Source organism: Brachionichthys hirsutus, chromosome 20 (assembly GCF_040956055.1).
Source record: "Brachionichthys hirsutus isolate HB-005 chromosome 20, CSIRO-AGI_Bhir_v1, whole genome shotgun sequence".
Lineage (NCBI taxonomy): Eukaryota > Metazoa > Chordata > Actinopteri > Lophiiformes > Brachionichthyidae > Brachionichthys > Brachionichthys hirsutus.
The window spans coordinates 6,609,125-6,625,400 of record NC_090916.1 but is presented as its reverse complement, the minus strand read 5'-3'; the positions used below and the strand labels follow the sequence as shown (position 1 = coordinate 6,625,400).

Genomic DNA, 16,276 nt, shown 5'->3' with positions numbered 1-16,276 from the left:
AAATCAGACAACAGAGTCTCAAATTGTCTGAATAGCAAGGTCTTTATTGTCTCCCTCACATCTGAATCACCTTTAGGGGGCAACCAGGTGTCCAGGAGGTTCATTATTGTTCCTCCGTTGCATCTGCAGCAACATCAAAAATGTTCTGTGGACTTGTTTCTTAACAGAAACTTAATGCTATAAAAAAAAAAAAGGACCAGCTAATCTTCAGACAGCTCTGCCATAAATCCACAAAGTTTTTGCTAAAGGTCTGTCTACAAGTAGCTGAAGATGCAGCTCCTCTAACAAACACTCCAACATTGCAACACACAAAAAACAAATGAATAAAAAAACACATCTCTGGCGAGCATAAGTGGAATCATGAAAAGAGAAGCATACCGAAAACCATAAAATAAGACCAGAAGCCCATAATTTGCAACCTGAAAGCACTTCAGGTACAACACAACATTCAAAGCCTTAAAAAAAAATAAATACAGATACAGAGGCGTTTGATATTTGAACAACTGCTTATTAATTTGTGTTTGTTGATTTTTGTTTCCTGATTACAAAGTGAAGCAGCAGGCAAAAGGAGGTGCAAAACCTACATTTGATTGTGGACCTCCTGCTAATGATAACACACCGGGGAGAGAATGAGGGGACGGCGATGGCTAAATATATCACATATAAAGTCAAATGAAGCATGGAGATGAAATGACCTACAGCACAAATGTACTTTCTGCAATTCTACATCACAAATCAAGTCATAATGGAAATTGTGTTTTGCACATTGTTCAAATGTGGGTTTCTCTTTGCGTCGCCGTCTCAGCGAGTTGTTAAAATGTGCTGGCCGTGCCTCCTCTCTCCTTGTGCTTAGCGGGAAGGACAGACAAGGAGTGGGAGTTGCAGAGCCTGCTATTGGCTGTCCCCCAACTTTCTGAATAGACTGAGAGTAAGCCTGAACATCCTGTTACTGAAAACTGTCTAATCAGGCTCCGGTCCTTTAGGCAGTAGAGCCTCATTAAAAAACAAATAAAGAAATGATTGAGTGTTTCAACATCACAGGAAGTCGGTTGTCATGTCAGCTAAGGAGGTTACGTTGTCCTCCATCCATAAACAAACCAATCAACAAATCAACTTTGAAAATGAGCTGGTTTGTTAAATATATATATGCTCCATAATGTAAAAAAGAATTATAGCCATGCTACTTTGAAAATGTAGAAATTCTGAAACTTGACACTACGAATTGCTCATTAAATCATAGGAGAAACCCTACCTGTAATGGATAGTGCATAAGGTGACTGAATGAATGAATGATGGAGGGAATGAGGGGGAAAATAAAGCAGATACAAAACTTTAACCAGTCCCTGGGACCACCTTCTCCTGAGAGCCCTTTAGTCTTATTTTATTCTCCATCAGTTTCCTTTCTCCTCCAGGTCTAAAAAAAAAATCTAAAATAAGACAAATCCAAGTGTTTTCTAAACAGAAATAGACTAGACTAGCAGGATCCAGGCCCAGAACCAGCACCCAGAATCCCTTCTCAAATTAACAAAATAACAACAACTGGGAGGCAAACACCTTTTTATATGCAAGCCTGCTTCTCAGGCATTAAGCAAACACTAATTACATCAATCACCACCAATCCTGTTGATTGAATCAATGGCTGAGCTGTGATAGAGAATAATTAGATCCGTTTCTAGGGAGCAGTTTATGTCCCTTATAAAGCCTGTTGACAGCAAAGTGGCTCGCGTTGCTGCCAGGTCGTCTTTTCTCCATGAATACAGCAGCAACTTGAGTGATGCAAACGGAAAAACCTTTTTCACGCATCAAATCTTTCTGAATGTTAGCTGCCAGCTAATGTGCTAATGTTAGCACCAAGGTAAAATCTTTGATCATTCAAGTGGAATAGTCTCATGCATCTTTCTAAAATCAAAATAGTTTCTAAAATAATTTGTCTCGAATCACTAAACAGCGCAAAAAATATCTGTATATATTTGTATACTTTTACTTCTGCTTGCCTTGATAAGCCCTGGTTGCAAGTCATCCTTCACTCTTTTTGTCCATGAAAGGCAAAAAAGTCAAAGAGCCACCCTAAACGTCTATGCTAAACTGTTTGGGGACTGTGGACTTTTAGAGGACACTGGGGTGCTATCAGGACACAGGGTCAGAAACATTTCCCCCTCTGCTGCCCCTTTACGCACACCACTATAATACACAGGATGTTAAAATGAGCCCAGCAGCTCTTGTGTATTCAAGTCCGTGTCGTAATCCTTTATGTCCTTTTTATGTTTTAATTGTGTTGGTGCTCAGAGACGTGGAGAAAGTAGATCATGTCAAGTCGGATTAGCGTGATTCATTTTGAATTTCGGGTCAGCTAATTAAATGCTACGGCATTTTAGAGAAGTGTGTTTGTGTGTGTGTGTGGGGGGGGGGGGGGGGGCTCCATCATCATTTCACCTGGGATGAAATGGACGTGATGAGTGTGGGGAGAAGGAGAAGGAAAGCAGCTTGAACGCAGGGATGGGGACGGATGTCTGCTGGACCTTCAGATGCTAGAAAACACAGATTTATGTGAAAACCTTGAAGCACCGTCGACACTGGGCTGCAGCGTGCGATTCAATTCAATTCAATGTTGTTTCTATAGCAACAGATCACAACAGAACTTTATCTCAGGGCACTTTACAGGTGTAGCAGGGAAAGACAGAACCCAACTAGACCCACAAGAGCATGCACTTTGGCGACGGAGTCAAGAAAAAAAAACGTACTTTTATCAGGCAGAAACCTTGGACAGAACCTCATAGTAGACGGCTATTTGTCTGGACCGGCTGGGTTGAGAAGGAGAGAGACAGAGAGAGAGAGAGAGAGAGAGAGCGGTAGAAAGACAATTACAGAGCGGGAGAGACAGAGACAATGACAGGTAGGAGGAGAGAGTAACAAACAAAAAGAGGGAGAGACAGAGAGCAGGCGCAGACAGGAGCAGGTTGCAGCGTGCTCCGTAATTGACTGCTTTAAGATCTCCTGACAGTTTATCGTCTCTGCTTGGCTTCACCTGAGGAGACGTTCCCGGCATCCGTCTGGAATATTCTTTGTTCCTTCAGCGCTGAACAGAGGAGCGCCATCATCGGCAGTCATCACTTTGTTTTTCCAACGATAACCGAAAGACGATGACTTCGTAGATTCGATGAGATTCAATTACCTCATCACTGCCCTGTTCCTTGTTATAGCGTACTTGAGCAAGAGCTTAATTTGCTCAGCGAAGCACAATCAGAGCTTCTCTGTATTTTTTTTAATTTTTGTTTATGCGCCAGAATTATACATTAGAAAACAAATAGAGCCAGATGCGCTTTGGAGGATGTCGAGCCAGTGAGTAAATGCGTAAAGCGTACTTATTCCCTGTGTAACGGCACGCTGTTGAGTTTTCCTGGATGTACTTCGCAGCCCAGATGCAGGGCCTATTACGTTAAAAGTGCTGTTGCTCAGATCCTTGTTTGCTAGCTAAGCAGCGAGGCTTTTACCACGACAGTATGAAGAATTTGAATAGTGCAAATGCTGTTTGTTTATTTTTATATTAAAAACTTGCTTCATAGCGCTACAGACACAAGGACAATGTAATTTATCACCGCTTTGAAAAAAATAATATGGGTTCTTAACCGAACCAACTTGTTTTAACTATATTTAAACTTCCCAAAATGCATCTTTTTGTAGAGCAAACACAAGACTCCTCTTTTCTCATGAACCATATGAATGTCTCCCAGTTTTGTGGAGTCACTGTTGTCGGCCTATTTCCTGTGTGAACCAAGGTCACAAGGTTGTGATCACGAATCGCAGCACGGCTGAGGATTCGGGAAGACGGGCCCGGCGGCTATTAATGGCCCGACCCAGATGTCTGCGAAACAACCTGAATCTGTACCGGCAGACATCCGGAGGGGCCGGCGGACTCTAGACGGCCTCCTCACCGTCACACCATCGCAGCCTCTGGGCGGCTCAAACAAATGTCTTAATGAGACACTGATTTGATGTGATTATTGATCCTACCGTATCTGTGGAGGTCATGCCAGCTCCACCGGCACTGGTCTTCGGGCCTTCACTTGAACAGAGGCCATCACCTCCGGGAGCGCTGCTGCACTACGACCAGCTGCTAACACCTTCCGACTCGACTTGAGGAAGGCTTGGCTCTCAGGTGTGAACGTGCCGATCTACCTGCTGCCGGATTTTGATGCACCGAGCAGCAGGATGTGTGACAGAAGGACAGCCTTCAGCTGGTTTCTAATTGGGGGGGCTGAAAAATTAGGCTACATCTGGCCGTCCTCATTACACAGATATTTGCTCACGGTCCACAGATTTGAGGAGCGGCAGCAAGAGGCGGGGCTTCCGGTTCAACCTCCTCCTGACTTTTACAGTCTTTTTACCGCCGTCCTTCTATTATCAATGGGAGTGGCAATCTCTAGATGGGTGTCAAATGGAGGTCGCTGCCACTCGTTTGACCTTTGAGCTCCATTTCTTTTTTGTCCCCGTTATCCTCCGGGGAATTGGACAGGCCAGTTGAACCGTGTGGCTGTTTCTCCCGTCAGTGAATGACCAGACAATCCCTCCACTCCTGTGTTCAGGACTCGCTGAGCAGCGCATCGCTCAAGCTGTCCACCCTCCCTCGAGGGCTGTCAGACGTGTGTCAAGACACAGGATGTGGAGCGTTGGACAACGAGGAAGGAATTTTTTATTCATTTTCACCATAAATCCAGAAGCTGCTAAAATTAAAATCACCTAAATGATCTCAGCGTGGCGATATTTATGTCAGCCAAACCAGCAGGTGACCTCTGACCTCCGACCGACTGGCTCGGCTCACTGGCTGCTGACCTGGTTGGACTGTTGTCCTCCAATGCCGTCCTGCTCCGTTTTGCCAGCTGACCAAGCGTGAAATGATTATTAGGTTCCAAACAGTGAGCTGCGTGTTTCTGCTGAGTCGCTGTGCTGGCAGGCCAGTTTGGTTGCTGGTGCAAATCAGGCAAAGAAGACGATTGTCCAGATGACATCTATTTTTAGACTGAGGGAAAGAGATGACTTGGATGGAGAGAAGAACGAAAACGAAGCAAAGGTATGAGAGAGAGGAGGGCGATGTGTTGGGGGGCGGGTCAAAGGCTTAATGATCATTTGCTCGGCTCATTGGTCGGGAAGAATAACCTTGGCCCGCCTTGACATCGCCCAGAAAAAGCTTTTCATATATCTGGCATTTCACAAGCCGCTTAGCTATGTCATCCAGCTGCGCTAGCCGCCCACCGTCCTCATGCATCATCAGCCCGGGACAGGGGCGTCGATCTTTGCTGCCACGGTACTTTAGAAATTGCTGCTTTTATCCACGACCAAGGACAGAGTCCCAGTGCAGTCGTAGCGCACGCCGGATATATCAGTCATAATGCTTTATAACGCTTCCGTGACGGATTAGCTTCTCGTGCTCTTCTGCCCACCAGGCCGGATCTGATAACATCTGGAATTTTGAAACACGAGGATTAGATCGATGGCTGAGCTGTTACAGCTGACCGTGCGTGGATTGAGCAGCTTCTGAGCAGGCCTGGCATCTGCTCGCGTCTTCTCTAGGATGCTGCTGGTGAATGAAATGAACTTTGATCCAAAAGCCTGACACACACACACACACACACACACACACACACACACACGCACAGATGTTCGGTGGAACCACTAATCTGTTATTTATGTTTTGGCGACGACATGAAGTACAAAATAATTTAAATGATTTAACATAGCGTTGGAGTTATTCAATACGTCTTACATTTCTTCAAACACTTCAAACACTTTCAGAAATGCCTCGAAAGCAGACGAATGTTTTTGAACCGGGCTGTTTCAAAGTGATATGATCGCGACTGAAAAACGCCTCCAGACACAATCCAGTCATCCCCACTCCGTGAGCTTATTAACAGTTCACAGACTGCCTGCGCCTCCGTGGGAGTTTCCCCTCCTTCCTAAAAGTTACTTGTCAGCCACGATGCCAATTCAGTCCTCGCTGCGAATGTGACCTTCCGATAATGAGCTTTCCCTTTATGCAACACATCAGTCAGTTGGCGCCTTGCTCATGCTGTCTGGCACCCCGTCAGGTGTTAGAGCAGAGCAGGTGCTGGGTTCTGCGAGCTGTGATTTTATTTTTTAAAAAAGGTTTTCCCGCCTCAAGGCTCCCCCTCACCACATCTCCCAACAGCTGGACTGCCTGATTAAAACTGAACTACTGTCATCGTATGCTTTTAAACATTTATGCATGTAGTTTAAGGGAGTTTTCATCAATGGCTCTGGTCATGAGCATCAGGATGATTCAGGAGGAGCAAAGAACTGATTAAATCCACTGAAAGGGTCAGATCGCATTTATCCGACCTTTCCGGACAGTGACAACCAGCCTAGAGGAACCTAAAGAAGAGTACGACGTATGAAAAACACAAGCGGATTTATTTTAAACACACTTAATAAACTAGAGAATGAGTTTCTCTGTGCATGAAAGATGAAGTCTGCGTTGTCAGTGCAAAACGTCAGCCTCTGCTTCATGAGCTAAGAGGTGCGGAATGGTTTGCTGAAGCCTCGCGTTGACTTCAGGACTACTTCAGCATCTACAACAAAAAATGTGCTCAAGCACTTTAATTTCTGATATCGTAGTATGTCTGACTTTAAATGGGCGCTAATCTATTGCCATTTTAGACACACTCTTAGATCCAGCACGGAGCAGTGAATCCTCATTAGCAGTAATAATATCCAGCTGACCCCTCCTGATGGCTACCAATGAGCTGTAGGCCTGTTGACGAAGAGGAAGGTGCTGCTGCTTCAGACTCTGAGCCAGACAGCTCACAGGGAGGGGAGGATGCTGACTGTGGGAGAGAAAAAGGGGTCACAGAAAGGCCTGAAAGCAGCCAGAGAATAAGAATGAAGGTGGGGTATGTGAGGAGAGAAGAGGAATCGGTCTCTCATCATTCACCTGTGACAGGTTATGGATTCTGCTACAGGTGTGAACCAAAAGATGAGTTCATCTTTATGGCTGATCAATCAATCGTACATAATCATACAAGGTGTAAACCAGGAACAGGGTGAAAAGGCACAAAACCAGGTGCAAGAGAAATCTAGTAACGCATACGCTTAACAATGGATTTATTAAAGAAAAAGGCAGGATGTGATCATGTGAAGTCGAAGTGTGATTTTTATTTATTTATTTTTTAATTCTAGAAAACCACAAACGGGAGCGTGCAAATCTTAAAAATAAGGCTCGCAGTCAGAGCTGCACCGATTCTGTCGAGTCATCCCTGATGAATATTTATACGTCACGGTTGTGTGTTTGTGCTGATGAAGCATTTCACAGCGGCGACCCTGATGGGGTCAATAATCTGAAATATTGGACACCGAAGACGATACCGAGGGCAGATAGCAGGAATGTGCAACTGTTGTAGGCGAGAGGGAAGGAATAAAGAAGGATCAATGAGATGATGCTGGATTTTTGACGCTATTATAGAAAGTGTGTGGCGCCTGTATTTTTGCATTCTGGTATTTTCTTTTATTTCTCATGTTTGGTTCTGCCCTTGCTCCTCCCCTTTTATTCATCTTTATGATTAAGCGTTCCCACTATCCGTGTTTTCCCTGTAAAACTACACACTGAAGGATAAATAGGACCAATTAGAAGATGCCCGTAATTAACTGGCAGTAATCGCTGAGTTAAAAAAAAAAAAGCCTCTCCCTCCCTCTCTATGAAGAAACTAAACTAATGATGGCTTCTCTACTGCACTTTGATGTACCTGTTACTGAGTGCGGGGGCCATTAACATCGGGGATTTCTGCTGATTTATTTCCAACGCTGTCACCGTCCTGTCTTGTCAGAGCTGCCGAGGATGACGCGAGGAATTCTGTGTCAACTCCAGGTGGAAATGTAAGGAGAGGTTTCAGTTTGAACTAGAAAAGCACTCAGAGAGCGCAGACCTCCGCCAAGCAGCTCACATGGTGACCTGGACCTGGTGTTGAAATCAGCGATGGCGGCGCAGGTCAACCTCCACCTGGCTCCACGTGGACCAATTAAAAATAGAGGATACGCACTTCACTGAAGATAATCTGAATATTTTGGATGAGCGGCTGCTCAGATTATTCCCTGTCTACCTGGTACTAATAGCGACATGCTGTTAGCACCAAGTGAACAGATGTGCTGCTGAGACTAAAAATAAAACTCTGGATTTCTCTTTTGTGCATAATTGTATTGACATTTTTTTTTTAAATCACTTAACTCTGCCATTGCCAGTGTTTGTGTAAGAACACAAATCGGCGGCGAGCCCCACGGAGGAGCAGCACAGCATTGATTGTCACAGCTTCCATCATTGCAGGGCTCTTACCTCTGTCACAAAGAAGCAGGTTTGACATTCTGGGAAAACCTGCTATAATGTGACCTTTACTGACATTTCCAAAGCACCTGTGCCCTCATCAGTATTTCAGCACAAAGCATGTTGATGAGGGGATCCTAAAAGTAGATTTTTGTGTTGAATAGACAACATATGTAGAATATTTAACTATATCTGGAAACATATCTGTTTAACCAGCCGTTTAGAACTGAATAAGCATCTCGGGTGAGAGGCTCCATGTCATCGAGCTTTTCTTACATGTCCAGTTGGCTTTATTCAGGCTTCAAAGCATCGGCAGCCATCATCCAGCTCAGACGATAGATTTAGGATCAGCTGCTCCACGTAGGTTCCAGGCGGAACGATTACCACCAGAGATCCCTGTGACTTCTTTATTTCCATCATCACAACCTTAATGGATCTCATGCCTGAAGAAATACAAAAAAAAGAAAACGACTTCAGGATTTTATTTCCGAGCAGCATCTTCAAAAGTTAATTAAACTAATCTAACAACCTCCGTCAGGCAGAGGTTCCGATTGCTGTTGCAGCTGCTGCCTCTGATGTGAATGCTGCGGTTCATTTGAGGAGAAGAGTCATCAATAAGTAGCTGAGAGTAATGCAGGCTGTGTGTGTGTGTGTGTGTGGGCGGGTTTATTGAATGCTGTCCGTGGTATTGGGAGTGCCGAAGCACACACAGCTGGTGCAATATGAGGATCGTGGTTTTGTGTGTTTGTGTGTTTTGGTGATGACTCTCACTCTCTCTATCCTGTTTTCTTGTTGCAGCGTTACCAAAATGTGATGTGAATAGAAAAACTATTACTTATGTAGGATGGAGTCACTCTAGGGGGGCTCAGAGAGAGGTATCTGTAACGCTGGGGAGGGTCAAGTATGGGGGAAGTTAATAGATTCAAAAAAGAAAACACACAGATACGCACGCACACACACACACACACAAAGCTTTTATTTGAGTTTTATTTAAAGTGATCTAATTTCTGAATTGTGAAGGAAAGTAGTTCCTTCTTATTCATCTGCAGACAGACACTTAAGTTGGCCAGTGAAGAGCCTCATTAGTGAAATTACACATGATTATCTCTCCATCCTTTCCTTCATCACAGAAGCCTTCCTCACTTTGTGCAAATTTAATTTCTACTCCACTTAAAGGTTTCTGACAATTTCAATATTTGTGCTCTTATCACATCTTTAAATCAAGGGTGCATGCCCCCCCCCCACCGGGACAATCACATGACCTTCAACCGGACCGGTTGTTTCAGCGGTTCACACCGATCACTGTGACTCACCTCCACCGTGGGGAGGCGGAAAGGAGGGAGAGGGGTGTATGGTTGGTTAAGGACCTAAGGAGAAGGGGATGAAAACAAAGGACTGGAAAGAAAAGGAAGAAGAAAGGAATATGGGTTGCAAGGGAAAGGAGGAAAAGAAATGTCCTCCTCTTCTTCGTTCAAGCGGCTGCATTATTCACTACCTAAAACCCCCGGTCGATTAATTAGCAACTTCCCACACGTGTAAGGAAGGAGGAGACGAATGAGAACGGAGGGAAGGGTTGAGGAGGGGAAGGTTGGTAAGGCCTTTGGGAGCATGAAGGGAAATGAGTGGAACAAAGAGAGAGCGAAAGAGAGAGAGAGAGAAGTGGAAAATCAAAGATGAAAGAGTGGAAAAAGAAGAAGAAATCTCTCTTGGCTTCAACGTGTTTGTTTCCCGGGGAACCGGTTGCTCCACTAGGAACGTTTGCGTCACACGAGTCCTCAAACAAATATAAAACATTTTGCTCTTAAATAAATAGGAAAATGCAACAACATGCAAAGAATGGTGTGGAATTGCTTGTTTCCATTTTAAAGTTGCCTTCAGGTTCAATTATTGTCCTTTTCTTTTTTCTTATCTGACCTGGTCTCTCTCTCTCTCTCTAGAGCTTGGTGGGGGGGGGGGGGGGGGTGTAAAAGAACAGGTGGAGAGGAAGTTCAAAGCAGGTAAAAGAGAAGATCCAGAAGACTGAAGGAAGGACGGTTGCTAAGAAACCCTATTTAGCCTGCAGAGCTGTATCGTATAATGCGGTATCAGCACGGCGGCGGGTTGCGTGCGTCAAGTGATTAATGAGATGAGGGATGACTGCTCTGGCGTCATTTAACGAGTGCCCATATTTTCTGCGGAGGACCCATGCAGGCTGCACCTCCAGCGAACACGACCACGACCACGACCACCACCCGTTTAATCCCATCTGTTTCTGATGGGTAGCGGCTAGAGGAGCATCTTGGTGGTTATTTTTGTCATCCATGTAGGTAGAGTTTAATTAAAGAGTTGATTTCTGAGATGGTTGTGCCCCTAAAATCCGACATTACATTATATATTTTCCCAAGGCCGTCTGTTTACTTTTGCAAAAAACCTTTCTGAGCAACTGGTCGTCCAAAGTGAGTAATTTATCCACCCAGCGCTGTGTCTGTGTGTGTGTGTGTGTGTGTGTGTGTGTGTGTCAGTGACGGCTTTGTGATGACGATTATTAGCAGTCAGTAATTCAAGCATAGCAACAATCATTAACAACAGTCGTAAGAGACAGTTTAAAGCTATGATAGCTCGCAGCTAATGCTAGAAGGGCAGGCTGTCAAACCCATTTCCTACTTGTCTACTGTCTAGATAAGCCGACGGCATTGTTATAATGGGGCTATTGTTTAAAGCCCTCCACGCCACTCCACCCTCGACGCAGTCCTATGAATGGACCAACCATTAGACCCACTGCCAATTAAAAAAGATGGACCGACAGATTGGAGAGTGCTGCGAAATGCTTGGAGACGTTGACAGCCCGCTGCTCTGGAAGTGATTCATTCTTGTGTGTGTGTGTGTGTGCGTGTCAGCAGGAGTGCGAAGACGAGAGGTGACAACCCCTCCGTTCGGGGACTGTTAGTACACTTGCTGGTAACCTACAAAGAACAGACAGAGAGGACATCGGGCCCTCGGGGAGTGCGACACAGAGGTGTGTTATGTCAAAATGAAAGTCCTCCTGCTTGTACGGTGTCTGCTGCCCGTAAGTTGCGCTCTCATAAGAACATTACTCAGTGCTTTCCATCGCAATGATGTGACATCCACCGGCGCGGCTGAGGGGCCAAAAGGATGCTAACTCTGCACAGCCCCCCCCCCCCCCCTCCCCCCCCACGCAGCAGCGGTTAACTCTTATCGTCTCTCCTCCCTTGTTTCCTACCTTCGGTCTCTGCGGCATAAAGTCAGGTCCATTAGGGGAATTGGTTCGTACTGAATCTGCCGATTCATGAAACACGCTGGAGTGCAAGTAGAGCTGTGTCGTGGAACATTGGTTAAATAAAGATCTGAGTCAAACAGAGCTGTCTTTTGTTATTTTATTTAAAACAAAGATAGTAATTCATCAAAGCAGCTTTGGGCACATGTCGTGAAAATGGTTTGCATGAGTGTGCAAAGAATCTTAAGTATACATAGATATTTATAGGTGAGGGAGGGGTGTGAGGGATACAAGGGCCAGGAGAAAGGACAAAAAGCATCTATTCATCGCTGTAGCTCATAAATTTAGTGAAGGTTGTCCGTTATCCATCTGAAGAAACAGAGTGCAGGGAGTGTATCCCATGGGAAACTAAACACGGTTTCAAGGCTGTCGGGGTGTCCTGATCCACAGAACAAGACTAATGAGTTTCATGATCATCTTTTATCTTATATCTTATGCAATGCTTTCATGATTTTATTTTTATTTTTTCTAAAGTGAAAAATAAAGAGCTCATTCAGAATGGAACATCTACCTTCATTCCATTCACTCTCCCCGCAGGAAATTAAAGCAAAAAAACAGACACACAAACAGCCAGAATCTCTGAATCAGTGCAGTTTCAAGGTCAAATCTTTTTTAGCAGGTGAAGCGAGCACAACGCAACTCGTTTCTGAGTTGCAGCTGTTGCTTGGTGCATCTTTTTTGTTACTCGATTCAACAGAGCAGAGCTGGCTTCCTCCTCAGCCTCCAGGCTTCAACATCCGCAGCTCAGCCAATGGAAATGAGAAGGTCTTTATCATCACCTGGGAGAGAGAGAGACTTTCACACAGGTCTTCCTGTGGAGACGAACGCTCATTAGAGGGGAAGCTGAAGACAACAGGCTGGTTATGTTCTTGAGGTAATTGGGTGGAGTCTACATCTGCCTGCGTCTTAGGGGGTATTATCTGTGTCAATCAACCGATAAAGCGATGACAGCACCTGCTACGCACACCGGATGGATGGAACAGATGCAGAGAAGCCGTCAGGCGGGAAGGAAGAAACGTTCGGTATCTGATAGCGATCGAGAAAAGACAGGAATAGACTCCTGAAGGCCTCGCGTGTGCAGGTATTTTTAGAACACGCGTGAAGATTCGCTGATCGTGAGCTGTTCTTTTTTTAGAGGCAGAAGTGCGCATCCATTCGATATCCATCTCACGATCAGTTCCGTCTTTGGGCTAGATTTTGCCTTGTGTGAGTGAAAGCAGAAAAATCTGGTATTCAGAATTCAAAAAGCAAAAGTTCAATTGTTACTTTTTCTATTAAAGTGAAACTGCAGCTAAAGAACTTGAGGAAATAAATCTGACAGCTACACCTTTTTGTAATGAGCTATATGGGAAGATCGATGCCGGTGCCCACCACACCGCAGGTGACATGTTTTTGGGCCCCTGCTGGTCAGACAGCTGGACTCCACCGCTGCTTATATCACCGACTGTCTTGTTGCCAAGCGCTGCAGCATCTTCTCATCAGACATGGCTCTTCGTTGCAACAATCCTATACCAGGGTTGAAATTATTTTGTTGAAAATGCATTCATATTCTCAGTCATTTCAGTCAACCAACTATTAGACATTGTCACAGGTGGAACCACAGTTTTTTTCGGGGAAAAAAACTGTTGGCGTGAACCCCATGTTGAGTTCTCCTTCAGGCAAGACATCAATCCCCTAAACTACCTCCCAGTGTAAAACACTCTCAGCAGCAGCAAATGTGTAAAATATTCAACAGCTGCTGACAACATGGAGACCCCCGTGTGTCCCAGCATAGCGGCATAATGTTCTTGTGACCTGATTAATGCAGTCTCAGACTGAACTGGGATTCCCATCAGCGTTCTGCAAGCCATTTCAGATTCCGCACCCAGGCCCGAATTCAACACAGGAGCAGCAGCGTCCCCCCCGAGGGTAGAGAAATCTGCACGCCGTCAAACCAGTGGTTTCAATTCTTAACGAAAAACATTAGCATCAAATATATGCGGAAAATCATTCTGATTATGCCATCCGTGCACAATTGTAGTTCAACGCATCACGTTTATTTGTGCTTATAGCTACACAGCGAGGTTCTACACATTCTGAATTTAAGAATCACTAGCTGTCATTTGTTCCCTGTGCGTGTGTGTGTGAGTGCGCATGTGTGTGCGTGTGTGTGTCTTCGTTGTGGTACTGATATATAGTTCTGATTAGCAGTAAGGATGACACTGGAGCCTTTGGAGCGCCCTGCAGGATTACAGCCATCACCACCATTTGCCACTCAGGCAGAAAATCACTTTCATAAAGTGACACAGACCTACACACACACACACGCACGCGCACACACACACTATAATGTATCCGACATTTTGGCTATGCTTTCAGTATCCATGGTAACAACAGCATCGGCTGCATCCGCTGCTCTGTGCTGTCCAGGTAGCGTTTGTTGTAAGAGGTGTTTGATTGAAAAGCTAACAGTAAAGTCATTTCCTACGAGGAAAGACTTTGATCCTGATAAGAAGCCACACAAAAGAAGTTTAGTTTAACCATCTTAAATGATCCGCAGAAGCAGAAGTTCCGCCTCGTCCTTGTCTTTGGATGTCAGCTTGTGACACGCTTATCGCTGCATCATCCAGTCTGCCTTCAGTCCAGAATGAGAGGATGAAGAAGCAGCTCAGCTTCCAGGCTGCATTCCAACCACCCACTCTGTCAAGAAGCTGTTTCTGATTAAATGAAAGACCTCCGGGAAAACAAACAACATTCTTCTGTCAAAGTTTTGGCAAATCAATTATCCCCCCCCCCCCCCCCACATTGTTTTCTTCCATCCAATAATTCAGATCTAATGGATCCAGATCTTTATTTGTCGTGATATTCATTTGGCTGCTGTAGTTAAGAGATGGGACTAGAAACTCATGACTGATATTCAATAAGCATGGATATTGTTTTTGCAATCCTTTATAGCCAGCTTTTGTAATACGTTGTTCTCCTGCGGTTTGGTTAGGCCAGCAGCTCGTCTCCCAGGTAGTGTGGCCGAGCGGTCTAAGGGGCTGGATTAAGGCTCCAGTCTCTTCGGAGGCGTGGGTTCGAATCCCACCGCTGCCAGATAAAGTATTCTACATTTGCACCACGGGGACAAATACAGTTTTTTGACAAGAATATTTTTCAATAATTTAGATTTAATCCATAATTATTTCACTAAAGGTGTGCGGATACAAGGATTCAAGAGTAAAACAATTGTTGTAAAACCACTTCTGTAGGAGGTCTGATTTAGGGCATCACTGAATGGACCAATCAGGATGGCTGTATAACTCTGCCCCCTCCCATCTAGAACGCTGTTAATCTCCAGTCCTCCGGACCAAAAAATGACTTTTGTAAATCCAAGAAGCTTTAATATGAAATGAATTATTTCGTATAAGTGCAGAGACGTGGATTCTGTAGCGAGCTTTTAGTGGGTCTGGGGAGCGGGGGGGAGCTTTGTCACTTAAATTTGCTAAATTATCCAAACTGCTTCTGACAATCAAACAAAACAGGAAAGAACAAGGGAAGCAGCTACTTGTTGTGCTCTGGAGGCCTGTTTGGCAGACTGGTGAATGAGGTTTGACCCACGGGAAAAATATTCAGGTGGAGAGCAGGTGACTATTCCTGCCCTTCTTTCTATGCTGCTGCTCCAACAGCGAGGTGATGCTTGGAGAGAGAGAAAAACACACACACAGGCATTGACAATGGCACCATTCTCTAGCAATGAGAGGCTGCATCGGGGAAACTGGTTCCCTTTGACTGGGGAATTGACGTAAACCAATCTTTTACAGTGTAACAAGATGAAGTTAATCCTAATCCTGATCTCTAATTGATTTGTCAATGAGTAGACGTTCAGTAGAAGGTGTAATCCCTGTCTTTAAAACGGGTCAATGAACCAGAAGCTGCAATATTAGCACAAATGAAAATTCAAGATACATTTTAAGAGTTAAGTTGTTGTTTTTTTTTTGGGGGGGGGGGGGAGTATTACACATATCTCAAACTTGGAATGGAAAACAGGCAAGGTATGAAATACCCTCAGGAAGTCCTAAAGGTACAAAGACACTTAAAGTAAGAGAAAAACATGTCAATTTTCAGTGTAAGATGGAAAAAACAACAACTGGGGTAAAGAAAAGAAAAAGTGCTCGAAGCCTCTCTGCTGCCTCCAGTGGTCCAATCAGAAACACTGATTTTTAGTACATTATTAGTCCATCCTGGCCAATCAGAGGGTTCATGTTCTGTTCGTGATAAATAATAATAAAGTGGGAGAGTTCTGTGAGAAAGAATCTTCCACACCACGCTCTTGTTTTAACTCACTTGGTCACAAAGGCAAAATGACACATTAAGTTAAAACTCTGTAGGCCTTATTTGACTGGTTGACACCATGTTTTTTAGTGTGTGTCAACTTTGCAAACTGAGCAGGGGGGGGGTCGTCACACCGCCCTGCCTGAAACCACCCAGGATTTCCCCCATTCATGAATCCAACACTCAGCCACCTGCAGGAACAGTTAACATTTCGCCTGTTGCCTCCACTGCTCCTAAAATAACCGGGTACCATTCACACGCACACACACGCACACGCACACGCACGCCGCCTCCTCCTCTTCCTCCTCCTCGCCACATGGTTACAGTTAAGCACATAAATCAGGCTGCGAGCGTCGAGGCAGACGGGAGGAACACACGCGCTT

General features: G+C 44.8%; 1 non-coding gene across 1 annotated transcript; it reads left to right on the top strand.

Moving 5' to 3' along the window:
• Positions 1-14,593: 14,593 nt before the first annotated feature.
• trnal-aag (transfer RNA leucine (anticodon AAG)) lies at positions 14,594-14,675 on the top strand. Its single transcript has one exon. It is a non-coding gene; the product is annotated as a tRNA-Leu (tRNA).
• The last annotated feature ends 1,601 nt before the right edge of the window (positions 14,676-16,276 follow it).